Genomic DNA, 27,732 nt, shown 5'->3' on the forward strand with positions numbered 1-27,732 from the left:
ATAAATGTCAGCATTTTCTTAGGATAAATATGATGTCTGGCTTATTCATTTTGCAAACTGTCACTCTCTCGTCCATGTCCACCTGTGTTTTCAGTGTATGTCTAGTAATCCTTACTAGTGTGAGTATGGCGGCTAACATGGATGCCTTGTGTACAACCATCCTGCGCATAAGGATCATCACGGCATTGCCACTGGCCTCCACAATTCCTGTGTACTGGTGAATTTCCTCACATATACCCTGTAGTGCTCTAATCATCTATATTTCACTCTCAGTGGCTGTAGCCTGGACCTGAACTATGTCACAACTCATCTACAGCTGAGCAGACAAGGCCTTGCACATCTGTGGAGCTAACTATATAAATGTCTTCTCCTGACACCCCTCTGTGCAGGTGTAACCGTGGGTACTGATACCTCTATCCTCTGGAAGAGTAGTCATCTCAACAAGGAGTTTAAGATGTGCACAAGGTGCATCTTTCCCCTTTGTTATAATGTAATTTTCTTAGTATGATGTATGTATGAGCATGTGTTACTGTATACAGAGTTATCCACTTGCTATGGGGTAATGAATCCTGCTAATACACGTCGTAGCTGTGTGCCACTGTTAGGAGGGTGTGTCATGGTAATAATATTTATGACATCATCGCCAGTCATTCTACTGCCACAATCAGCCTGCTGTGATGCAGCAAAATATGTGAAAGTTTCTTCTGCTGACTCTGTGATGAAATGTGCCAAGATGTGGTTAATGTGATCTGTGACATTTAGATTATGTACTTTTTCTTAAAAGTATGTCTACATTTACCATGCAGTATCTGTAGAGTTTTTGCTACTCCTGATATTGATGAATACCTGATGAGGAAACCTGTAACAGTTACATGTTCACAGATACCATGTCAAGTTCAACTAGCCTGAAGTTAGCAAAAACAGGAAAACACTAATCTACATTGCCTTCCTATGGATGTTAAAGGTGCCTTAAAGTACTGACAACAGCACCACCTTGCTTGATTCATCCTCACGTACATCAAAGTCATTGCCCTTTTTACAGAGAAGATACTCCTCTTCTTGTTTTAAAAGTTGGACTGTTAAAAGGGCTACCACCAGTGCTGGCACAGTTAGTTGCATTCTGTCTAGCCTTTGTCTTGGCACATCCCATAATGTCATTAGCTCTTTTTGTACATCGTGCCAAGGTGTGGTTCACTGCCAGCATTTGTCAGTCACTACTTGATTCCCTGCCTTAGCGCACTCTGCCTTTTTTGTCCCTTTTTCCAAAACATTGTCAGTGCATTCGTGAGGATGTGATTCTCCTCAGTACTGAAGTTGTCACTTCTTTGTCTTGCTCCCTTCTGCTTGCAGTATTTTGTAACTAGAAAATGTGTTTGCAGAGAATTTCACCTTCCTGTGAACCTGAGTGATTTTAGTCAATTCCGAGTTGTGCTTTTAATTCAGTAATTAAAAAGTAGCATAAGCACAGTGAAGCATTTGTTACGAGTTTTTTGGTTTATCTTTCTTTCCTTTACACTGCTGTCTGTGTTATGCATTCATCTCTTGTAGTCTCTGTGAGACTGTGCACAGAGAAATGTAGGCCTATATGGGTTTCCTGGAAGGATGTGGTCTGGTGATTATTAATGTGTCATGTGTTTCATTCCTCCATTACAGGAAGTTGTGCATTTCATTCCTTTGTTACAAGAAAGTTGCCTGTTATGTGATCCTGAACATTTCCATTGCCAGAAACCATTGTGTAGTAAGTCACTTTAGACATGTAATAGTAATGAAGACAGCAGTGAAAATGGCACCTTACATGTCCCAAATATTTGCAGGTAAACATACAAAACTGTTGCAATATTTCCTGCCTTACCAGTAAGTTAGAATCTAATCCTGAAGATGTCTCACTGAAGTCTGCTGCTAACTGCCTTATTTTTAGTAATTTTATGCTGTGTGATTTGTAATCCTTTTAACTTAATTTGTGTTTTTCCTCAACTTTCGCATAAACATGGAGCTCAACGGCTTTTAAAATGTCAGGCTGTAAAAGACTGACAAATGTTTGGTCAGGTTGACAAAATTCTTATGCAAATGAAACAGCTGCACTTTGCTCTATGAATTGCATCAATGTGAGTATGTGTAAGTGCTTTAATTGATATAGCTGCCTTTGTATTACGTGGATGAGCTGTGTTGTGCTCATGCATCCACATAACTGCCATGTGAAACTCAGTTTAAATGTGCATTGCTGATGCACATTTGTTTAGTCTATGCATTCTTATGCTTTTCTATGCCCAGTGTGGGCCCATGCGGGGCATAAAGAGCAAGGGAAAATGATGGCACACTCTTATGGATGTGCTTCACATCCTAGTAGTCTGTGTCATACCTCTACATCTTATTTTGAACCTGGACCTAGGGAAATGCAATCCATGAAAACCCAGGACCATGACCCAAACTGGTCTTTAGAAGAAACCAGTGTACTCCTTTACCTGCTACAGGAGTCGTACCTGCAGAAATTGGATGAGGCTCTGTCAAACAGAACATGGGAAAATAGACATTTGGAAGGAGATGGATAATCACGTCATATTGATGACTGTGATTCCCCACTCAGTTGAGCAGTGTCATCACAGGTAAGATTACCTGCAGAGGTGGAGGAGTAACCAGCTGACGAGATGGGTTTTGGAAGTAGAGGAGAGAAAGCCAGTGTCCTAGAGTAAATCATTTTCTTTCTATTCAAATAATATATGAGATCTGTGTGCATGTATACCTATATAGTTATGTATTTTGTATATTTTGTATGTATGTATATATATATATATATATATATATATATATATATATATATATATTATGCACTCTTGGTTCTTCATGGCTTAAAGAAGGTAGAAAAATTATATAATAGGTGGATAGTGTTCTCACCACAAAGCAAGAGGTTCCCTGGTTCGATTCTCTGATAGGATAACCTTCTGTGCATAGTTTGCATGTCCTTCCTGTGTTCGCATGGGGTTTCCTCCCACATTCCGGAGACATGCAGTAGGTGGATTGGACAGACTAAACTGCCCATAGGTGGGTGCGTCTGTCTGTGAGTGTACGCAAGTGTGTGGTGTGAAAGAACTACTGCGGAAGAGCTATCCACCCGTCTGTGTAAATCTTTGCTTTAGATGATTCACTGTTGAAGTGACACCCCGACTCCAAGACTCCATGTGCAAAAATGGGAAAAAGGGGCTGTGGATGTTGCAATTCATTCAGTAAGAGTATTTTATTCTGTTGATACTGTTGCTTGTGCTGGGTTAACATGTTCATAACTCAGTTTTGTCTGGTGAAATTTTTAGTCAGAATTGTATTTTAAAATGCATTACTTGTATAATAGATGTGAAATGCCGTTGATAAAATATTGTGGATTTCCAGAACTTTCCTTGAGTTCTGCAGATTATACATACAAATGCTGTATGCACCTCAAACAGAAAGGGATTGTGGAGGAAGTGATTAGTTCTGCATTAATGCAAACTGTTGCTTTGGCCCTGGTTAATGAATTAAAACATAGTAATGAAAACATCATTGCAATCTCATGTGACTGGTGGCAATGCTAGAGCCACATATGAGAAGGTGAACATTAATGATAATAAGTTCTTGCAACTTAGACCTTTCTCTTGAAATGTGTTTACTGTCAAAACAATACCTACAAAACTCTATCCCTCATGAAATTAACTACCTGCTGAGGTTGCAGAATTTTAATTAATAAATCGATACATCTGTGAACCCCCCCCCCCATCAAAGGTATTTGGTGCTTCTGAATGTATCAGCTCAGAAATATTCAGTGCTGCCTTCAACAGTTAATTTTCAGTTGGATAGCATTCCCTTATTTCACCAAAGGCATATTTGACGTTTCTTTTTTGCAGGGTAGATGGTTCTGAACTTGAATTTTCACTTAACTGTTTCTTTACTTTGCAGACATGTACAGAGTGACATGCTGCATTTCCTAACAAAGCGAATGGAACATACATGACAAAATACAGAATGAAAAGGAGAAGGTGTTTTTTTGCATACCTTAAGCTGTATTAGGAAATCTGTTAGCAGTGTTAAATATTGTAATCCTTTAAAGAACACTTCACAGATGTTGAAGATCAGTCATCCACTTTCTCCGGCAGTTGCTGAAGAAGTTGAGTACAGCAGGGGGGCCCACTATCGGAGGAGAGCTGACTACCTGGTCTCAAACCTCTCAACTGCACTGAATTCCTCTGTATTTACCGGTTTTGAAGTCAAAATAATGGGGTGCCACGAATTCCCGAGTGGCCTCTTTAATTTCTGAATTTCTCGTTCTTTTAATTTTTTTTGTCTGGGCAAATTTTTGCTGACATCACCATGTGCAGGGGCGCATGCAATGACATCAGCTTCATGAACAGACCTGTTGGAATTTGGCTGATGGCTGGAGGGGGGTGTATACTACTGTACTCTGTGTTTATACAACAGCGTGTTTAAGTTGAAACAGCAGAGTCAAGTAACGAATGAACAGAATGATGGATTGTTCACATTTAATGGACACAAATGCTAATTAACATTTTAAATATACTGGCATTTCGAATGAAATACTGTCTGTCAACATTTGACTCTGTCTCAGTGCAGGCAATTATGTAATGCTGCCATTTGCTGTGATGCAGGTAAAGTAAGTCACATTTTTTTTTTTTTTTAATTTTCTTTCCAATTAAAAGTGAGTCAAGTGAAAAAAAAAGGCTTGTAGGAAGAGCAAAATTAAGAAGTGGGACTTTCGCTTCATAAATTGTCAGCCAGGTAGTAGTCTGTGTTTTAACTCTTGCTGAAGAGTGATGTCAAGCAGCGATTAAAAAATACCTCCTTAAAGATTCACTTAAATTATGTAAGAATGCACAGTGAAAGTTTGACTGCAACCATATAAAGAAAACTATTCGTACCAGTAATAGGCTGCTGTGTACTGAACATTTGTTTACTAGTACTTGGTGGTTAAAGGGGACAGGCTTCCTATATTGTCATGTGACTAAACCCAACTTGTAAAAATGTGTTTCAAGACTATTCTAGTGACTGCCAAAGGGTCATGGCTACTTAGGCAGTTAAGTGAAAAAAACACATTGCTCGTTCGCTACTGTCACGTCACCTTTTACTGCCTTGGGTTGCCATTTTTTGAATGAAGAGTATTCCTCACTGGTTTCCGCCGTTAGTTATAATCCACTGTCAGCAGCTTTCAGTAATGTCCGAGGTGAGAATACAAAAATTATGCTCCTTGTTTGAGTTTAGCCTTTAATTTTCCAGATTGAGAGATGATTTGGTCAAGTTAGTAGTCATTTTGGCCATTGTGTTACTGCATTGGAAGCAATATTTAGCCTTGCTGAAACTTAGATTTCTATTCCAATGTGTTTAGTCCCAAATTGACCTTTAGTAAGGAGGTACATATACTGAGTTTCTCATTCACTGAAAAAGTTACTCTTCTCTAATTATGCATGATGCTTGCAGGGAGTTAGGAAGAAGGTTACAAGTGCAATTTTTGTGTTTTGAAATGGAATTGTTCTGTAACTGAATGGTTATTAGAATTTTATCTTCAGGCTGCAGTGTTCAGTGGAATTAACAGGACAAGTTGTGCATATATCGACTAATTTGCTAACCATTTTAAGAATGGTTCTGGAGGCTGCCATTAGTTTTATACCAAAGTGTGTATCTTGCTGGTGATAGAATTGTTTTCTTACCTTTTGACTTGGGTGGTGTCAGTAGTTTTCAGAAATATTATTTCATGTGTTTTGGTGACTAGCTCCTTTGATATATAAAGGTGGTATTCTGCCTGATGTTGTCTGTAGATGTTATTGAACCGTTGTAAATATTACATTGGTCACTGTAAAATAACTCAAGACTTATTTTTAAAAAGGAAATGTATATGTACAAATAGACAACAGAACTCACAATTCCATCGCTATGTGACAAGTGGACATCCAAGTTGCTTCTCGTTAGTCATTGGAGAATTCAGTTAATGGGCCTTATGAGGAACTTATATTTGTGTTTGTCAGGGCTTTAGTGTGTAATGAAGTACATTTTTCTTGCATTAATTGAAGTTAGAGCTATTATGTGTGTTGTCTGTAGAAATGCAAAGACTGTAATTTTACCAAGTACAAACTTCTTAACTGTTTAGATTTTTACGTCATCTTTTTATCTGCTCTTTATAATTTTTGGTTTTCAGGCAAATAATTGAGGGTTAAGGTAACTAAAAGTGAAAGACATTTGAGTTTCAAACTTCATATCCTTCAGAAAAGCACATGGTAATGCAAAACCTGTTCTAGCAACTTTTTGAATTTATAAGAGTAATATTTAAAATTTTTCCCAAATTTTGGGCCTTTGTCCCCCATTACTTTAGGCTTTGTCCAGATATCTTACACTAAGAGATTGAGAGGTATGACTACAAATTAAGCTCAACAGACTCTAGTGTAGCCAGGCACATTGAGTTCTCAAATATTTTTTCTAAGCTTTTCTTGAGAAATATAGTGCCCATAACACCTTGCACTCAACTTATGGTATAGATAAGTGCAAAACACACTGTGCAATAGAAATACTTATCTAAAATAGAATTCTATGGCTGTAGGCATAGGGACAACATCTGATGAGAAGGATTTACTGTACATGAGCTTAATTTGTGAGGATTTGTATATATTGTAAATGTTGAGACTGGTGTGGGCAATATAATGAAAAATAAAGAATTAGAAAAATCCTTGATATGAAAGCACAGTGGAGACAGTAAATCTGCTGCAATGCATATTAGGTTATAATTAATACTGTAAAACGGATGTAGAAAATATTTGTTTTAGCATATCCTTTTACCCACTAATCCCCTGATTTCAATACTGTAGGATCTTTACTTTGAGCGGTCTCAAACAGGACACATATACATGTACTCCTTGGCATTAATGACATAAAATATTTGCCTTAGTTGTGGTATCCTAGTGAATTAATACAATTGATGTTAAGTTGTCTATCTCGCCTTCGTTCTTGCTGGTTGGGATCGGAGCCGATCCTTGGCTCCGACTCCGCCATTTTCAATAGCTTGAGAGCTGTTTACTGGCTCGAGGCTACCCCTTATCCCGTAATGCCTAGCAATAGCTACCCAGATCTTGTTTGCCGCTTCAGCTGCGAGGTGTCATTTTTCTGGCTCAGGCTTGTATATTAATATTTTGTGTAAATTCTCTCTAGAATTTAACTCTTCTAGTATATTTTTCTGTTTTATTATTAGCGATAGTGTTGTTACTATTGTAGTTTACTGTTTGTTCTATAGTGTCCCTTTTTTGTAGAACTCGTTTAACTTAGAGAGTTCTCCCCACCCCTCCCCCCTTCCCCTGGTTAGCCGTTTAACTTGAGAGTCTTTTATACTGTTTTTTTCTTCTAGGTTAGCTGTTTTAATTAGAGGCTATCCTATTATCTTTAAAAAAAAAAAAAAAAAAACACCTTTATCTATATCCTTCTAGATAGTACTTGTGTGCCTTTTTTGTAGGTGTGCTTTTTTTGTAGAACTGAATATTGTTGTTCTTATTGTCGGCTAAATTGGTTGGTTTCCTTTTTCCAGTACAGCATGTCCAAGGAAGCTAAGGTTTCTGGGTTTAAGAAGTGTGACTCATGCTGTCAGAAAATGTCTCTGACAGATGGGCACACTTCTTGCGTCTATTGTTTAGGCACTGTGCACCTGCAGGGCTCTTGTTCTATTTGCCATGCCTTTAGTCCAAGAGTCCTGCGGGAGAGGAAGAATAAGTTGATTCTTAGGGGTCTGTTAAAACCCCAGGATTCACCGGCCAAGAGTCCACAGCCAGTGAAATCCTCTAAATCCTCTAAGCCGTCGGCTCCACCTTCGGAGCCGACTTCGGCACAGGATTTGCCTTCAACGTCCGTTCCGGCTGGCACCGACAAGACAATCTCCCCGTCTGCTCCATCAGAGGCTTCAGAGCCGTCGCGGAGCCACAAGAGACTGTGGTCCCCCTCCTTAGAGTCAGCATTCGGCTCCTCGGTCTCCTTTACTTCAAAGCGAACGTAGCCATTGAGATGGGGAGTCTGACCACTCCCATTTTATACTAATATTTGTTAATGTATATACAGCTGTACAAAATGTCTAGATTCTGACTGGCTAATTTTTTCCTCCGTGTTCTCAGAAATTATATGCTGTTGTCATGGTTACATCTCTCTCTCTCTACCTTGTGCACCTTACTTATATCTGACATAAATTTTGTCAGTTCTGAAGTTCTAGATATTAAAGAATGAAAGCGCTTGGCATCAGTTTTGCCTTCGATTGTCTTTCTTTTAGTTTATAAGAAAGAAGTTTGTTGTTTTATTAATACAGTTCTTCGTTTACGTTAGTTTTCGCAGTTTGGATTTGTTGTTTTTTATATATATATATATATATATATATATATATATATGTATATATATAAAAATGTGTGTGTATACATGTATATATAAATAAAAGTAAAGTGAAACTGAATAATTAAACAAATTTCAACTTAATCAGGCTGTTGCAATTACTTGGTTACTAAGCAGTTAGTGAAAATAGTCATTGCAATTTGTGATTTTTTTTTAATTATACGTAATGGAGTATGTCACTAATGAACGTTTTTGAAGTAAAAACAGATGTGACCTTGCTACTGTACTTTTCAGTACTTACTGTTACACTACTTAATTACAGATGGATTATGGCATTTCATTGTAGAAATTAAGGCGATATTGTAGTTGAGGGCCTCACCAGTTGCGCAGTAGCAAACCCCCCCTCCCCCGTGATATGTCATTCATGAATATGCATTCCCTCCGAATGTACAACTGAAGAAAAAGTGCACTTGACGTTGTAATAGGACAGTAAATATAACAGTAAACTGAAGTAAATTACCGGTATGCATGAACGACATTTAAACAAAAACACTTTCTCGACCTTGGGGTATTTCAGTTTCTTAGAGGACTGCCAACTGCTAAATTATTGATTTGATACAATGTAATAGCTTTTTATTTAAACTAAAGTGTTTCCGTTGTCACAGTGCTTTTAATAGTCAAACAGTCACCAAAGTCTCATATTGACACTTTGAACAGTTATGTGATGTCAGTACAGCACGCAATCGTATGGATGTGTAACTGCTACTTTCTTTTACTCAGTTGTGGGGTTAGTCTTTAAGTCTCAAGTATTACAGGGTGTTGCAGCATGACTGAACTTTGATATGCACATATTGTGTATAATGGCAAGTTTTAATCGACCTAAAATGTTAAAAAAATATATAGAATTTATCGCCAGTTGTCGAAAACCCCAAGTAATATGCAGACCGGGTTGTCACTCAATTTGCGACATGCCCACTTCTGCGAGAAACGAACTGGTGAGGCCCTCAACTACAATATCGCCGAAATTAATGCAATTATTCACTCTTATTAAAGTAACTGCAGTAATACAAGTGTAAACATGCATCAGCCTAAACCAATATTTGTCAGTACTTACAAGTTATGTCATTAATGGCAAGGTATACAATTGGGTACCAACCTTTTTAAATTTAGAAATAAAAATATTACTCCTCTCAATTTTTTGTTTGTTATTGAAATAAAGGTATTTTAACACCTTTTGGACTTTTGTTGTATGCATGCCCCCCCCCCCCCTTGTTTTGTTTTGATTTTTTTTTTTTTTATTTCTTTCCCTTTTATGCTGTGTTTTCTGCAGGTCCACAAATGCCCAGGGCATTTTGCCCACAAGCTGCCCAGGTGCGGGAGCATCATAGAAATAAGGGTAGCACTTGGCTAAGCTTGTAAGGGCTCTAGGGTAATTGTTCTAGTAACTTCCTATAATCCACCTCCTTCTACCCACCATGAGACCACTTCACAGGGTGGGGGTGATGGCTTCACTTCTGGGGCACTTTGGCTTGTGGAAACCCATCAAGCCAGGAGTATGGGCTTCAGGATCTGATTGAGGCTGTGGTTGAGAGGTCAGGGGAGAGGCACTGAGTCTGAATTTCTCCTCCACTGGGTACAAGACTCTTATCCTGGTCTGCTCTGATCATCAAGCCACCACAGGCCTCAACCCTCATGTCATCCTGGTCACCCTACCAGGATCAGTCAGAGTAGGGGAGTATTTGATGCCCTCCAGACTCTTCCTTTTATTTGTCTAACATCTGTATGTGCTGTCTTCCCCTCCCACTTTCAGCCCACAGTATTGTTCCTGTCTGTGTTTTATGTTTTGTTAAAAAAATAATTCCTTAACTTAACTGTTCCATAACTGTGACCTGTTAAAATGGAAAAATAAGGGGTCTATCCCCACTAAAAACATAGTACCCTTTTTCTCCCACCTCCTGCACAACCCTCCTTTGTGTTACCCTCATCTGCTCTCTCCCTTTATTTCTGACCATCATATTTTCCTCCTTTACAACCTTATAAAAGCCCTAACAGGATATCCATGAGGACACTGAGTGAATAAAATGCTTTAAAGAGTTTTGATAAGCTGCAGGACAGTTGGTTAGAGCCAAATCTAGAGCAAGATTTTGCAGAAAGTTTAGAGAGATCTGCTTAGATCTGTCATAGTTAGGTACTAGGCTATTGGCCCTAGGGCCTATATAAGCCTAGCCAAAAAGGTACCCTGGCTTTCACCACCCAAGAAAATTATTTTCCTGTGCCCATGTCGAGCAGAGCCACAGAAGTGATCCCCGCGGTGAATTTCCTATCTCCTATCCAATCATCAAGATTTTTCTTGAAGAGTGCTAATGAGGAGCTTTGTTTGATATAGATAGGTAGTTTGTTCCAGAGTATGGGAAGTCTGTGGGACAGGAATCTATCCCTCCAGCATGTTCTGTTTATTGTGGTAACAAGGTTTAGGTCCCTTGAGCGTGTAGCTCGGAGGGATTGGGATTTCTTTAAGTGGAGCATGTCCAACAGCTCTGGGTTTGACATAGCTTTGTATGTTAGGCAGAGGTCGCCTCTGAGTAGGTGATATGCTATGGAGTAAAGCTGGGGTTTTTGAGACGGTCTGCATAGGGCATCTGTTTGAGGCAGGTAATCCTCTTTGTGAGGTATTTCTGCAGCCTTTCCAGTTGTAGATGTCTTGTGAGGTACATACCAAAAGGGGTGCTGTATTCTGTAATGGGTCTAATGAGTGAAGAGCAGAGGGGAACAGTGACCTTTTTTTTTCCTGTATGAGAAACCTTTTGTGATGAGATGTGCCACGTAAAATGATTTCCTGACTACTGTGGGGATGTGATTATCAAAGAAGAGACCTACTGTCTACCCGTGTCCCAAGGTCTCTTATCACACTTTCAGTGTTAAGTAGACTACCGCCTATGTGGTAGTTCATGGGTACATAGTCTTTACCAAAAGGGATAACAATGCACTTTTTGGCATTGAGCTTGAAGTCATGGCTTTGACATAAGGCACCTGTCTCAATGAGGCCCTTTTGTAGGATGTATGGCTCCTAGTTTGCAGTCATCTGTGAACTTCATTAGCCAAAGACCTTCTGTGTTAGCCTGTACTTCAGAGAAGTAGATACCAAACGGGAGAGGACCCAGGACTGAACCCTGTGGCACTCCACTTGTCACTGGTCTGAAGTCAGATTTGGAGTCTGCTACTTTCACAGTGTGAGTTCTGTCAGTGAGCCAGTTGGCAACCCATCTTGTGACTTAGGGATTTATACCTCGTTTAGTAAGTTTATCTATAATTCCAGAGTGGAGGATGGTGTCGAAAGCCTTGGCGAGATCTAGATAAGCTGTGTGAACCACCTTACCCTCATCTACGGCTTTGGAGACTGCTTCAAAGAAGTCTGTCAGGTTTAGGAGACATGATCTGCCTTTTACAAACCCGAACAGGGTGAGGTCCAGAGTTTGGAGATTACCAATGTCATTGTTTATAAGTTCCATGATGATACGTTCCATAGCCTTGCAGACCAGGCTCGTCAGGCTAATGGGGAGGTAGTTCCCGGGGTCTATGGAGGCTCCCCTGTTGTGGAGTGAGAACAGTCGCTGTGCGCCATTCAGTGGGCACAAAGCCTGAGGTGAGGCTATGATTGAACATGATACTTAGGTGGGGTGCCAGTTCGTTCTGTAGTTTGTGTAGAACGCAGCCTGGGATGTTGTCAGGTCCCATGGATGCTGTGTTCTTGGATTTGGAGAGTGTGGTTTTCACCTGTGCAGCCTTGATTACAGGAACTTTGCATTTTTCTGGTATAGAGATGGGCCCTTTAGGGGGTGAGGGGGGGGGGGTAAAGTTAGCACTGAACCTATCTGCCAGGATGTTGGCAATATCATTTAGTTCTGTATATTTAGTGCCATTGTGCTGTAACTCAGAGCAGATCTGAGTGTTGCCATTGAGATTCTTGACATAGCTATAGAATGCTTTGTGGTTGTCTTTAGAATCAGTGGCGATTTTGTTTTCATAGCTAGCTTTGGAGGATTTTATGAGGGATCTCTGCTTCTTAGAGAGGCTGACCAGGGAGTTCCTCCAATCATGGGATTTTACTCTCTTTTGCAACAGTTTTTTTCTTCTGTTGTAGAGTTTGTTTATAGCAGGGGACCACCAGATTCGCTTCCTTTTTTTGGAGGATAGCATCTTGGTTCTGTTAGGGATTGCATGATCCATGCACTCGTGTAAGTGCTTATAAAGTGCATTTGTGTAGGATTCAGCAGTTGTATCTCTATTGTCCGTCTGCTTGGCTGTCATGACGTTTGCCACTTCAGTCTTAAGAAGCATGAAGTTGGTTTTGGAGACATTTTTTACGCTGGTTTCCCTAATGGGGGGTGGGGGCAGGATGTGGATGTCTAGGGTGATTAGCTTGTGGTCGGATCTGACCAACGAGGAATTGACCTATGGTGTGGAACACCGGTTGCCCATGTTGGGAATGACCAGGTCTAGGATATAGCTGCCCCTGGTGGGGGTGTGGATGTGGATAAGTTGATCTACGGCGTTGGAATTTATGAATTCCAGGAAACATTGAGCAAAAAAGTTGGTACATGAGTATTTTTCCCAGTTAATGGTGGAGTAGTTGAAATTGCTCATTATTAGGGTGTTAGGTTGTACCCTAATATTTTCCAGTGTATCCAGAAATGAGGAGTGGGAATCCTGGGGCATAGTGGCGAATCTCCTTCTTAGAGACCATAAATCTTGCCTGGAACTCTGGAAAAATAGATGTTAAGTTGTCTGTCTCGCCTTCATTCTTGCTAGTTGGGATTGGAGCCGATCCTTGTCTCCGACTCGGCCATCTTCTATAGCTCGAGAGCGGTTTACTGGCTCGAGGCTACCCCTTATCCCATGATGCCTAGCGCTAGCTACCCAGATCTCATTTGCCGCTTCAGCTGCGAGGTGTCGTTTTTCTGGCTCAAGCTTGTATTGACTTTCTTATAGAACCTTCTTTCTGAGAAAGTCTTTTTTCTTAGTAGGTATTGTTAACTCTTAGTTTTATACTTGTAGTAGTTAAGTGTATTTTTGTAGTTCCCCCCCCCTTAGAACTCGTTTTAATTAGAGAGTTCTCCCCCTCCTTATCCTTTTCTTGTCAAGTTAGCCGTTTAGGTTAGAGGCTTTCCTTTTACCTTCTTGTTAGGCCAGCCGTTTGAGTTAGAGGCTTCCAAAAAAAAAAAAAAAAACTTTAGTCTGTATTATACTGTGCTGTCTGTGTTTTTTCTGTAAACTGTATACTGATTATTAGCTATTGTTGTCTTTTTGGTTTCAGGATGTCTAAAGAATCCAAGGTGTCTGAGTTCAAGAAGTGTGACTCATGCTGTCCGAAAATGTCTCTGACAGATGGGCACACTTCTTGCTTCTATTGCTTCGGCACTGTGCACCTGCAGGACTCTTGTTCTATCTGCCATGCATTTAGTCCAAGAGTTCTGCTTATTCTTAGGGGGTCTTTTAAAACCCCAGGATTCACCGGCCAAGACACAGCCTGTGAAATCCCCAAAATCTTCCAAATTGTGTGCTCCAAGTGTGGAGCCGTCTTTGGTTCAGACTCTACCTGCTACTTCGGTTCTGGCCGGAACCGATGAGACTTATCTCCTCGTCGGCTCCATCAGAAACTTTGGAGCCATCATGGAGCCACAAGAGGCTGAGGTCCCCCTCTCTGGAATCGATTCATTCGTCTCCTCGGTCTCCCCTGCTTCAGAGTGAGCGCATCACAGATCTTCTCACTCCTCTCGATCCTCTAGGCTCTCTGATCACGACGTGGAGAGAGTGGTCAGTAGGTTGCTTAAGTCGCAGGCACTTGCCAAGATGTTGTCCAGCCCTCCTCAACAGGTGTCGGCTCCGTCCATTCTATTGATGTTCCTCCTCCGACTCCATTGAGCTCGGAGCCGGAGTTCGTTGGGGTTCAAGTAGTGGAACCGTCAGCTCCGATAACTCTTTCTCCTTCGGTTCCGTCGTCGGCTCCGATTCCCTCGATGGTGCTGTCCGTCGAGCGATCTGGGCGCCGGGACTCCCTCGTCGGCTCCGAGGGGGCGAGTGGCATCAGACCCTTGTCCGACCCCGTTCTCCCTCTCAGAGCTTCGGCGCAGGTGAGCTTGGCTCCTACATCTGCCGTGGAGCCGTCTCCCTCTGTGCGGAGAAGGATTCCGATTTCCTCGAAACCGGAGCCTTCTCTGCATCGTGGTAGGAACGCCTTCAATGTCAAGAGGAGTGTGCTGGCCACTGAGTCAGCTCCACTATCGGCCCCGTCGGCTCCGCCCCCTGTAGTGCCTGTGCCAACCTCTGCTCCTCCTCCAGACCCCAAGCGTGGGGAACTGGCACCCCATTGGGTGTTTCCTCTTCTTCCGAGGCCTCCTCTGATCATTCAGAGGAGCCCCCTCGTAAGAAGAAATGCAAGGGGAAGCACATTGACTCCCCTGAGTCTGTCACTTCTGATACAGACTTAGATGACTGGGAAGGGTCCCCAAGATCCCCCTCTGAAGATGTTTCTTTTTCGGACATCCTCAAAATGCTTAAGCAGAGGGGGAACTGGAACCCCTGTAGCCCCTACTGAGGATGAGTCTGTATTCCTGGATGCGTTCGGTTCCCGACCTTCCACCTCCTGGGTTTCTCCGCCTTTTGATCCACTTATGTCAGTGGTGGCTCGAAAGGCTTTGTCAGCCCCGGATACAGTAGAACCAACCCCAAGGAGACCTGGAAAGTTTATCACTGCACCCCATGATAAGCAGTTCCTTACCAAAGGTGTTCCTGTGGATGCCATGGTGGTAGCAGCAGCCACAAAAAAGGAGTTAGCGGAAACTTCTTCGTCTGTCCATCCTCCTAACAAGGAGTCTAGGTCCATGGACAGATATGGGAAGCGAATGTTTGCTTCAGTGACTTTTTCTATGAGGTCACTGAACTACTTATGCCATTTTACCAGGCTTCAGGGGGATCTCCTTAAAGAGCTCGGAGATACCCTTCAAGATCCATCAGCTGAGGGGGCTCAAGCTAAAGTGGCTTCCCAGCTGGCGACCCTTAATTCTTTAGTCAACTCCTCCATTTGGCTCATTTCCTATGCAGCCGATGGTGCGAGTAGAGCCGCAGGTACGGGTGTGGCCCTGAGGAGACACGCCTGGATGCGGCTGTGTAATTTTGCAGAACCCTTTAGAGCGTCATTCACCAACACCCCCTTTGATGGTTCCTTTCTTTTTGGACCACAGGTGAAAGACACTTTGACTAGGTGTGAGCAAGAAGGCAAGACTCTCTCTGCTGTGGGAGTCCATTTTTCCACTCCTTCCAGACCATACCCCAAGGGTCAGAATAGTGGTAAAATGTGGTTCTGAAAATTCCAGAGAGCCTCACCTGACACACGTAGTGATTTTTCTTCCAGGGGAAGAGTGGGAAACAACACCACAGACGCCGCCCTCGTGGCAGAGGGGGTCCGCAGAACCAGGGCAACAGAGAATCTTTCTGTGAGAAGCCCTTTCAACATCCCTGAAGGGTTGCCCGGCTGCCCGCCTCTGGAGGCAGTTGGGGGAAGACTTTCTCTGTACCCAAAAGCCTGGCAAAATTTAATGCAAGACAAATGGGTACGGTCAATTATATCCGGAGGTTACAAAATTCCCTTCTTTCAACCCCCTTTACCTTCAGACAAATCCCTTCCAGATGTTCCACCCAATCTGAGGGACCAAGCAGTCATAGAAGTTTCAAAACTGCTAGAAAAAAAAGTCATCCAGGAAGTCCCGGCAGACCAACACGGATCCGGAACTTACTCAAGGTTCTTTTTGGTACCAAAAAAGACAGGGGACTGGAGACCGATTCTGGATCTCAGCAGACTAAACAAGTCTGTTCAAAGAACAAAGTTTCGGATGGTCACGCTACAGTTCATTCTACCCTTTTTGGGTCAGGACAATTGGATGTGCTCCATAGATCTTCAGGATGCGCCTGTCCATTTTGATGTGATAGTACGCATCCTGAAGATCTATGTGCTCCATAGATCTTCAGGATGCGTACTATCACATCAAAATGGACAGGCGCTCCAGGAGATTCCTTCGCTTCCTGCTGGGAGCCAGTCATTACCAGTTCAGAGCTCTGCCCTTTGGTTTCACCACAGCCCCCAGGGTGTTCACCAAGTGTATGGCAGTGGTCAAGGCTCACCTGAGACGTCGAAGATTCCAGGTGTTTCCATATCTAGACGACTGGCTTCTCACTGCTACTACCAGGCATCAATTTCTGCAAGCCAGGGACTTACACAATCACAATCTGCTCCCAGCTAGGCATCACAATAAACTTCGAAAAATCTGCCTTGTTGCCCTGTCAATCTATCATCTATATAGGTGCAGACTTAGACACAAGGAACATGTCCGCAAGGCTACTGCCAGTCAGGGTCTCTACAATTCGCCAGCAAGTTCAAATTCTAATGCAGAGCAAACGGATCTAAGTCAGGTTCATCCTTCAAACTCTGGGTTCCATGGCAGCGGCAATTCTTCTAATCCCTTTGGCCCGCTTTCACAGGAGAATCCTTCAGTGGCTTCTGTTCACACAGTGGTCTTTCCAACAACTGCCCATGTCTCACATGATCATGATTACAGAAGCATGCAAAAGGCACCTTTCCTGGTGGATGGTCTCCCTACTAGTGTCTCAGGGCAGACCCTTTATTCAGCCCCTTCCAGTTGCCACAGTGACCACAGATGCCTCCCTGATAGAGTGGGGTGGGCATTATCAGGGCAGGACAGTCCAAGGCACTTGGCAGCCTCACGAGTATCATCTGCATATAAACGTCCTGGAAATGAGAGCAGTGTTCCTAGCGTTGCAAGCTGTTCAGGACTCTCTCCCTTCTAGGACCATTGCAATTAAAACGGACAACATGTCAGTGGTGTGGTCCATCAACAAGCAGGGCGGAACCAGGTCCTATCCCCTATGTCGAGAAGCACTCAGACTCTGGCAGTGGGCGATTTCATCCCCAGTGATTTCTGATTATGACACACATCCCTGGGAGGTCCAGCGTCATAGCGGACAGGCTCAGCAGAGCTATTCTCATGCCTCATGAGTGGTCTCTGAATCAGGTAGTTGCGGATCTGATCTTCCGCAAATGGGGACAGCCTTGCGATCTTTTCGCCACCCCCCTTCAACAGCAACTACTTCTCCCGCTTCCAGTTCACTCTCCCAGAGATGTTTTAGTCCACGATTGGCCTCAGGGACTCCTTTATGCCTTCCCACCGTTTCCCCTGATACCGAAGCTCATACAGAAAGCTATATCATTGGGTTGCAAAATGATCCTCATTGCCCCCTACTGGCCTCGACAGATATGGTTTCCGTTCCTGCATCATTACCTTCTCGAACAGCCCTGGACTCTGGATCCAATTCCAGACCTACTGATTCATCAGTCAGGCGGGTTGCATCAGTCCCTCCAAACACTCCAGCTCACAGCTTGGTTGCTCCACTTCCAACCCTAGCCAGGCTTCCCAGCATTTCCCCGGCCGTGCGTGAGATTATTGTGTCCTCTCACAAGTCCACGACTATAAATACTTATGCTAGTAAATGGAAAAGTTTTTCTTGTTGGGCAGAGGCTAGGAACATAGATCCCTTTTCAGCCCCAGTCCACGAAATTTGGAGTTCCTAGCACAACTCTTTCATTCTGGGTCCACTTCTGCTACAATCGGGGTTCAGTTGGCGGCCATTTCTAACTTTCATGTTGGGTTGTCTAATTCAAACATTGTCTCATAAGCTCTGTAAAGCCTTTCTAAGAGGAACTACTCTCATTAGACCTCCAGTGAGAGCTCCCCCTCCTCCTTGGGACCTTAATTTGTTACTAACCTCTTTCATTATGCCCGCTTTGAGCCTGCAGCGTCCTGCTCGGTTAAATTTCTATTTTGGAAAACACTCTTTCTGGTAGCTATTACATCAGCCAGACGCGTCTCTGAACTTCATGCACTATGTGTTCGTCCACCATATTTGGTTTTTCATAAGGACAGGGTTGCTATGAGGACAAATCCATCTTTCCTTCCGAAAGTCTGCTCAGAAAATAATTTAAACCAATCTATAGACCTTCCTGTGTTTTTCCCTAACCACACCAACAAGGCAGAACACAAATTACACCAATTGGACGTTCATAGACAATTGCGTTTTTACTTGCATAGGACCAAGGATACAAGGAAGTTGGACCAACTATTGCTTTCCTATGCTGTAGGCAAACAAGGTCTCCCACTTTCCAAAGTGACCTTATCCAGGTGGTTGTCTCACATTATTACCTTCATTTATCAATTGAGAAATAGAGTTGCCTATCAAACCGAAAGGTCATTTTTCTAGGGCTTTGGTCACCTCTGTAGCCTTCCAATCTAGGTTGCCCATGGATTCTGTGTGTGCAGCTGCCACGTGGGCAGATCCTCATACTTCTATTTCTTATTACAAGCTAGATATGGTCTCGGTTCCTCTGTTCTGAAGAGTCTGTTCCAATGAGCCGCCCAGGATTGTAGGTGCTAGGGACGCTGTCCCAACCAGCAAGAACGAAGGCGAGATAGACACCTTAACATAAAGAAGTTATGTAGCTACCATAACGTTCCATGTTAGTTGTCTTCATCTCGCCTTCCTCCTTGCGTCCAACCCTCCGTCCCATTGTCCTGTTGGATCGACAGGAGTTTTGGTTTCACTGGCTGAGTGTTCTCTGGTTTGTTTCCTCTACTGACTTAGAGAGTATGATAGGTATGCTCAACCTGTTTCTTGGGCAGGTTGTTTCTCTGGTTAAGTCTGGGGTTAGCTATTACAAGCGAGATCTGGGTAGCTAGTGCTAGGCATCATGGGATAAGAGGTAGCCTCGAGCCAGTAAACCACTCTCGAGCTGTAGAAGATGGCCGAGTTGGAGCCGAGGATCGGCTCCGATCCCAACCAGCAAGAAGGAATGCGAGATAAAGACAACTAACATGAAACGTTATGGTAAGTACATAACTTCTTTTTTGTACTGTTCTTCTAGATCTGTCCAAGGCATTCGATACCATCTCCCACACCCATCTCTTAAACCATCTCTCAGACTGTAATCTCTCCCAGAATACCTTATCCTGGTTCTCTAGCTACCTCTCCAGTAGATCTCAAGCTGTAAAATGGGGGACAGGCACCTCAATCTTCCTTCCCACCCCCACTGGGGTTCCCCAAGTATCCATACTCGGTCCAATGCTGTTTAACATCTTTATTAACAATTTTCACAAAGCCATACCCAATACCAAAATTGTGCAATATGCAGACGATTCCACATTAATCTGCAGTGCCACCGACCTCCCATAGCTTCAGACACTGACCCAAGCTGTTTTCTCCACCACTGAAAATTGGATGCATCAGAATCACCTCTCACTAAATGCTAATAAGTTCAAAATACTATTATTCTCTCCCTCAGAAGCTTCCCCTCTTGATAAAAACGCATTCCAAATCATTAACCAAAACAACTCCAGTATAGAGGTTGTTCCCTTTGTCAAACTACTTGGGGTCACTATTGATGAACACCTGAAATTTGACTCACACCCAGCAAAACATTAAGAAAACCCATATAAAACTTGGTATGCTGTACAGGAACATCCAATTTCTCTCTCCTTCCACCAGACAAACGCTTGCCACTACCTGTCTACTCCCCTTACTGTATGGCGCTCCTCTATTAGCTAACTTATCTGCCACACTCACTTCAAAATTGGAAGTCTGTTGTAATAAGATTTCTAAATTTGTCACCAAAGCCAAATACTCCTCCCATCACTGTATTTCCCTTAATTTGTTACACTGGCTTGAACTCTCCAACCATCTAGACTGTCTTCAGATTACGACAGCCCACAAACTAATCTTTCAACCCTCTAAGTGCCCTGCTCTATGCAACATCCTTCTCCCCTACATCCCTCAGAAAACTCTCAGATCTACTCACTAATCTGTGCCCGAAAATCCAGTTGCTCTGCTGGTCAACTCCTGCTATCCTTTTCCTTAGCAAAAAAAAAATGGAATTCTCTTCCTTCCTCTCTAAGGACCTGTGCAAACTTTGAAAACTTTAAATCTCAGTTGCATTCCCACCTTTACTCTAACAGAAAATGCAACTGTATTCTCCCCCACCTAATACTGTAATTCTCTCTCCACCTCTAAACCCCTCTCCAGCTATGATTAGTAGCCTTTCTAGCTATGATCTATAGGCTACCACACATATTTACATATTGTAAATATCAAACTTGTACCATGTACCTAAGAATTTACACCTGTTCTCTAACATGAAATATAACTGTAAATTGTTCAGTAATAATATTGTGTTTGTATCTAAAGGTAACGTACCTAAGGAGTTACACCTGCTCTCTAGCATGAAACATAATTGTAAATTGTTCTTTTTTTCTGTATTGTATCTGTATCTAAACTTTGTAACATGGAGCTTTTCTCCCTGGGCCTCCACTGAAAACGGGCTGTCTGAGCCCAGTGGACATCCCCGGTCATCAAACTGGATATAAATAAAAAAATAAATAAATCTGTAGCAATCTGCAATTTGAATTGCGGTCTTGCCCAGAGTTAGTTGCACTTGGATAATCTCTGATGCATTATGTTGAGCAGCTAGCCTGGAGGTGTGGATATCCTTAATGAATATGGACACACCTCTGCCTTTAGTGTTTTGGTCCAGGTTAGGTGGCCGAAAGGTTTGGTATGAATTATAGCCTGGTAATGCAGGGGTGCTCTTTGGAGCCTTGAACCAGGTCTCTCTCACTGCACAGATGTCGATGTTCTCCATTTTAAGGAGTGCCTCGAGTGAGTGTATTTTTAGGTTTAGATTTCTAGCATTGAGTAACATTGCCCTCAGATTTTGCTTGCTTGTACCTGTTACGGTGGTGAATTTGTCATTTGAACCTTGCCTAAAAAAAAGGCACTATAGCGGTGGAAAGCGCCTTAGCCAGTATCTGGAATCCCAAGGATGACAGGTGCAGGCCATCTCTGGCAAAGCATCGTGGTCTGTCGATCATGTCATCCCAGGCAAACAGATACTGGATCCCCTTAGAATGACACCAGAAGCTTAGCCAGTTGTTGAAGTCAGTCATTTTGTCCTTGTACTTTGGTATCATTCTGGGTGATGGCAGGATGCTACTAAGGGCTAGGGTCATACCTACCAGGGCTACAAGATCGGACAGCTCCTCCATGTCTCTTTTCATGTAGTCCAGGGAGGTACATCTTTGGTCATTCATACCAACATGGACAATGACAGAGTCATATTTGTACTTGTTGTGGAGTGCCTGAGTGCGTGCCTTCTGTAGCGGATCTTGGTACCCGACAGGCAGCTGACAGTAACTTTCTCCTTGTTTAGTCTGGTGAGTGGAACATCAGTGTGCCTGACGTTAGAGTCACCTATGACTAGAGTGCTGGGTACATTATGTCTTATGGGCTGTGGTTGAGTGGCACACTGAGTTTGTGGGCTATGTGTCATTTGGGTTGTGTTGGGGGGTGGAGGTTGCTTGCCTTTCTGCTTTGGAGGTCCCTTTTACTTTTTGATTTTTATTGAGAGCCTCTGCGAATGTAGGTGTGTGTTTTTTATTTCTGTGTGTGTGTTTTGGTGGTGTAGGTTTTGAGGGACTATGTGATGAGTGTGGTGCACTTGTTTACCTTCTCCTCTTGACTGTCTAGTCCAGTGGATGAAGAGAGCTTTGCTTCCAGTTTGGCTGTATAAGTGCATCTCTCACAGGTTGTAGTGTTGGGTGGTAGGAGGAGAGGGTTGTCTGTGTACATGAGGCAATTGCTGCATTGCCCCAAGATGCCCAGATTCATCAGATAGACAGGAGAAAACACAGAGAGCTGACCCTTAGACATGCCTGGATAGGTGCTTATTTATCAAGTCCCAAAAACTGTTTTCCTCTAGACAAGTGAGGAAAGTGGAGTGCTGTAGTAATATGTACCTTATTTAGTGCTTACAAGTTCTGAACAAGTGCTGAGCTCAAAGAAACAGATTTGATTGCTAAAGCTAAGAAAGAGCTAGTTCTAAGGGAAAATTCGAACAGCAGACTTTATGGCGCCGGGAATAGTTTAACCCTAGCTATGCAGCAATACATAAAGCGTTTTTTGTTTCTTTATATATATATATATATATATATATATATATTTGACCTGTGGATGGGAGATCATAGGTTTACCCCGGGAATCATCTCTGTGTCACTGCTGGACAGAGGCACAACAAACTAATGGGTACAGTATTTTTTCATATAAGGTGGCGTAAGCAACAAAACTTTGGGCTAAGTTTATAAATGCCTTAGGGCAGATAGCCTAGTATAAACCTATGAACCCATATATATATATATATATATATATATATATATATATATATATATATATATATATATATATATATATATGCATAGATAGATAAACTACCTCGTGCTTACCACTCCCACTGACAAGTTAGAAGACTTCCCTCCAACACAGAAAGGCTTGGGGGCTCAGAAACTTACAAACAGTCCTGGATACAGCAAATCTATATCTGGACTAGACTACTTACAGGAAAGACTGGAAACAAGCTTAGAATTTTTTTTTTTTGTAAAGTGGAAAGGGAGAAAGGAGGAGCAGAAAATAATTCAAGGTTAAGAAACTAAGTGGGTTGGCCTTCTCAAATGTTCTCCCTGTATTAGGTAGAATGAGGTAATGACACTAGACTGGGAGGAGTCTCCCAGATCAAATTTACAGTAGGGGTGGGCAACTGCAAAGCCACAAAGCAAAAAACAGGATACTTAATGTTATATATCACAGATCAGTTTGCTCAGTGCCCTTCCTCTGATTAGCTCAGTGTGAAATGGCAGAAACTCTCACAAGTTAACTTCTTAAGTAACAGAAAGTTGAAACCTGAAACAACTTTAAAAAAAGCTCGAAAGAACCAGTAAGGTGCTTACTCCAAGACGTAGTCCAGGTAACCCCAATCAGCCAATGACCATAAACACTTCCCCCTCACTGAAATGCAAGAATGGCTTTGGCTAAACTAAGATTGCGTGGAACATGTGCTCAGACACACAGCCTCTACAAACAAACAACTAGGCTCAAAACACAAGCCTGAATATAGACAATGCTACAACTACCCACATTACTTAGGTAGAAAAAACTGCAGAAATGTTTATCATAGCAGAAAAGCAGCAGTGAGCCTTTAAGTGAAAGTTTTAAACGGGTAAAGGAGCAAGGAGACTCTAGAGAATGTTTTTAATTGCAAGCAAATAAGTTATATGATACACTCCTTGGCAGGAAATCAGAACAAACAAACCCAAACAGATGCTTAACAAATGTAGAAAATTTCCAGTTAATACCGACACACAGTGAAACTAGCTAGAAAAGTATGCAGCAGACAGAAGTGCTATAAATAGCTCGTAAAAATAAGCAAAAAACAGGATACTTAATGTTATATATCAGATAAGTTTGCTCAGTGCCCTTCCTTCGATTAGCTCAGTATGAAATGTACTGCTTGTTAGAAATAGACAGTTGGATTTGAGACTTTATGTACATAAGGATTTTTACACAAATCAGCTTGCTGCATCTCCGATATGCAGGACTGTATTGGACATTCCCTCGCAGGGCTAAGAAGTTATAAAACGTGCACCAATTGTTTTCACTTTGCTCATTTAAATGAAGGTGTAGTGGCACAACCTGCAGATTCCCTTTACACATCTCTGAAGAGTGGCACTGAATACCACCCAAACTATTAACTGTCTATCACTTAACACTACATTTTAATAGTTTCCATGCTACAGTAGTATGGTGTAATATATTACTCATTCTTAAGTCATTAGCATATTTTAAGGCCATTGTTTTTGGTATGCACAGTAGGTTACAGATGGAGCCCTGGAATGTCATGCATCCACAAAGAAGCTCAAAGTGAAGACCTGGAGGAATACTTTCAAAAGCACATAATACAGCTCCTGTGACCTCACAAGAAGGTAGACTGTATTAGATCAGGTCCATCAAGCTGTGTGAATGTCAGCACTCAGAGGGCCACCACAGCATATGTTATGCAGGGTAGATGTAATTAAGGCAAAAGAATGAATACTAATTGCTTTGGTCTTAGAAAACAAAGTGTATGCGCTAGCAGGGTATGCTCTGAAGAGGCTGGGGTACAGTACAGACATACAGCTCCTGGACAGGCTAACAGTTTTTTGGGAAGGGATGGAGGACCATAGTGATGAGTCTGAAGGATGCAGTGGAATTCATGCAGAGGGGAGGATAAAACAGCTGCAAAGGAATAAAACAGCACAGAAATGGACTGGCAGATTAAAAAAAAATGAGACTATGCAGCCAACTCCATTAGAAACTCCAGAGAGTAAAAAAGGAAAGGCAGGGCAATTAGAGGGGAATAGCATACAAGTAAATATGCCTGCATTGCTGAAATATTTTAGAGTGGACTAAAGTGAGGAAAATATGGGACCTTAAGCCTTTGAGAACATAAGTTTAAAGGGCTTTCAGTAGTTACATATGCATAGAAATGCTGCATTGATACTCTGCAGACTACTATTGACAGTGATGGTACTTGGTCAGTGACCCACTTTAATTTTCTTACTACAGTAGACTCCCTTTATCCGATCTCGCTGGGACTGGACCTTAGGTGGGATAAACAAATGACTGGTTAATCAGAAAAAGCATACAAAATAATATTTATAGGTTATAAATCATCTAGAATAACAGGATTTGTGTTAGTATGCATTTTTTTAATAAATATGAAGTCTAAAACTCAAATGTCTCTCATTATTTAGCCTGGAGGAGGCAGAAGTGTTCATTTCTGTTGTCTTTTGCTAGGACTATGGCAGAAATTTAATGGCTGGTTAAAGAGAAGCCAGATAAGAGGGAGTCTGCTGTATACATGAGAGACCCTGGATATGGTCTGAGAGGTAACAAGGAAGATGACATTTCTTTGGTTAGGCCACAGCAGCAGTGGGGCAAAGAGCATTTACCAGATTTGGTCAGGGAGTCTGGAACCATCTTACTTCTGAAGTTAGAGCTGCAGAGATTTTCAACAGGTTCACTGCTAAACTGAAACAAAAAAAAACATCTAGAGGAAATTAGGTGCTCAAATTTTCAAGATAATGGCTGTCAGTATACAAACTCAACAGGGTACCACTAACCAATAGACTTGTTGATAGATACTTAAAGTTCTATGTAACTATTGTAAATATCACTAATACTGTAAACCTTTATGCAATTTAAATCTATTCTGTTTTTTTCTCTCATTGTAGGCTCTTTCTGGGGCAGTACAGTTTCTGTGGAGTTTTCTTCATTCAGAATCTGCTGGAAATACTTCTTCCATCTGCCTTTGATGGCCTGTGGACTGGTGAGCAGGCTATTGCTGGCATCTCTTATGAAGAGTGTCTGACTATCTTCATTATCTTTCTGTCTTTGCCTTGCAACCTGATATAGTTTATTTGTGCCACTTTCCAGAAGATGGTAGAGTGCCTCTGATGCCCTATTCTTTGCTATTGCAACTTATTTCTTAGCTTCTTTGTTAGCCAACCAGTAGTCCTTCCTAGCCTGATCAGTCTTTTCTATCTCCCTCTTCTTCCTACACTCCTCCTTTCTTTTGATGATTTCCTGGACCTCTGCATTCCATCACCAGCATTCCTTGTGTACTTTCCATACCTGGCTTGGCCACATATCTTTTTCTGTAGTCCTAACACATGCTGTTTTTAGGCGCTGCTATTCTTGTTCAGCTTCACCTATTTCCTCCTCTTGTTGGGGTGCTAGAGCCCTGAGTAATTCCTTGAACTGGTCTACTTTCTCTCCAGTCAACTTCCAGGTCTTCAGCCTGGTCTCTGTTGACCTTAGAGCCTTGTCTGACCACTGCTTGCAGCTGATTGTAGTGACTAGTTGTTTATGCCCTGGGCTGACTGTTTCACTGGAGATGACTTTTCAATCATGGATTCTACCACAGTGCATTTTCCTTACTAGGAGGAAGTCTACCTGAGTTGCATGTTGGCTATTCTTGTATGTGATCTTGTGACGGTCTCTTTTTCTGAGACATGTGTTGGCTACTCTCAAGCCATTTTCCAGACTAAAGTCTAGAATGGCTTCTCCTCCTTTATTCCTGCTGCTCCACCCATGTGGATCCAGGCAGTCCTCATATCCTGTTCTGTCTGTCCCGATATGTGCATTCAAGTCACCCATTATCAACACCAGTTCATGTTGTCCTGCACCTGCTGTCTCTTTTCTTTACTATCGCAACCCTGCTGTGGGGCATAGGCTGAGATTATGAATACTTCCCAATCATTGCACTGGAGTCTAAAGCCATCAGTCTGTCATTAATTCTGATGATATCCCTCACTGCCTTCTGAAGTGTCTCTCTCACCACAATTCCTACACCATTTCTAGCCTTCCCCCCCTGAGTAGTAGAATCCAGATCCCAAGCCAAGTGGCTTTGCTGCACTGCCCTTTCCGTCTCGTCTCTTGGATACATAGGATGGCCAGCCTCCTCCGTTCCATCCAATTTTAAGCTGCATCCCATCAGTGAACCTACATTAAGTGTAGCAATTCTCAGTTTATGTTTGGCAGGTTGGTTGGTTTTACATCCAGCTTTCTCTCAACAGAGCTATCCTAGGTTACCCAAGCTGAGCAACTAGACACGGGACAGCCAGTAGCTTATTGACCCAGGACTGCTGGGCTTTATGGTGGGCACACACTGGCCAATAGGGGCACATATATCCCTCCCACCATTAGCAAGGGTCCCTGGCATAGGTTAGAGTAGGCCGGGTCCTCATCCCACTTATCAGTAACTACCTGTGCTCATTTTGGCGACATTAGTCAACATGTCTGAATCACCTAGAGCCATGTTTTACACCGTCAAGTGGCTAGTCCTGCCACGGCACGCAGTCTGTGATCCGTGTTCTTCTATCTTGAGGATATTGTGCACCACAGTAGATGCACAACTCTGTACAATTTTCCCCCCTATAGGGCACCATGTAGAGTCTGTGCTGCTGCCCACAGCTCCATTCATTGGTGAGTTTGAGATGGAAACACTCTGCATGTTTTTTGGACATGGGGGAATCCCCACAGGGAGAACATGCAAACTCCAAACAGGCATTGGTCGGATGTCAGGATCGAACCTTGTTCATGGGAGGTGAAGACCTTAACCATTATGCTAACTAGTCTCATAATATTCACATATCAAACAGGCAGGACTAAATGGACAGTGAAAGTGAGATAAGATGAGGTAGAAGACAGAATAGAGCAAGGGAAGGCCAATGAGAGTAGTTTTAAGGAGAATGAGGGAGAACTAGCATGGGAAAAGAAGATGGGAGTACATTGGAGGGTAGGATAAAAGCAACACTAAAAGGCTAGATATTACAGAAAGAAGATAAGTATAGAAGGAAAGTGGAGCATGAAACAGGACAGCTGGATAAACAACAGCAAGGAATACAGGAATAC

The 27,732-nt window shown here is 42.4% G+C and overlaps 1 protein-coding gene across 2 annotated transcripts in view; it reads left to right on the plus strand.

Moving 5' to 3' along the window:
* The window catches only part of LOC122796674 (tRNA selenocysteine 1-associated protein 1-like), a 710,917-nt gene that overhangs the window by 480,219 nt on the left and 202,966 nt on the right, over nt 1-27,732 (plus strand). The gene's annotated exons all lie outside the window — the stretch shown is intronic.

The sequence above is a fragment of the Protopterus annectens genome, chromosome 3.part0 (genome assembly GCF_019279795.1).
Source record: "Protopterus annectens isolate FY-2018-M chromosome 3.part0, PAN1.0, whole genome shotgun sequence".
Taxonomy (NCBI): Eukaryota; Metazoa; Chordata; order Ceratodontiformes; family Protopteridae; genus Protopterus; species Protopterus annectens.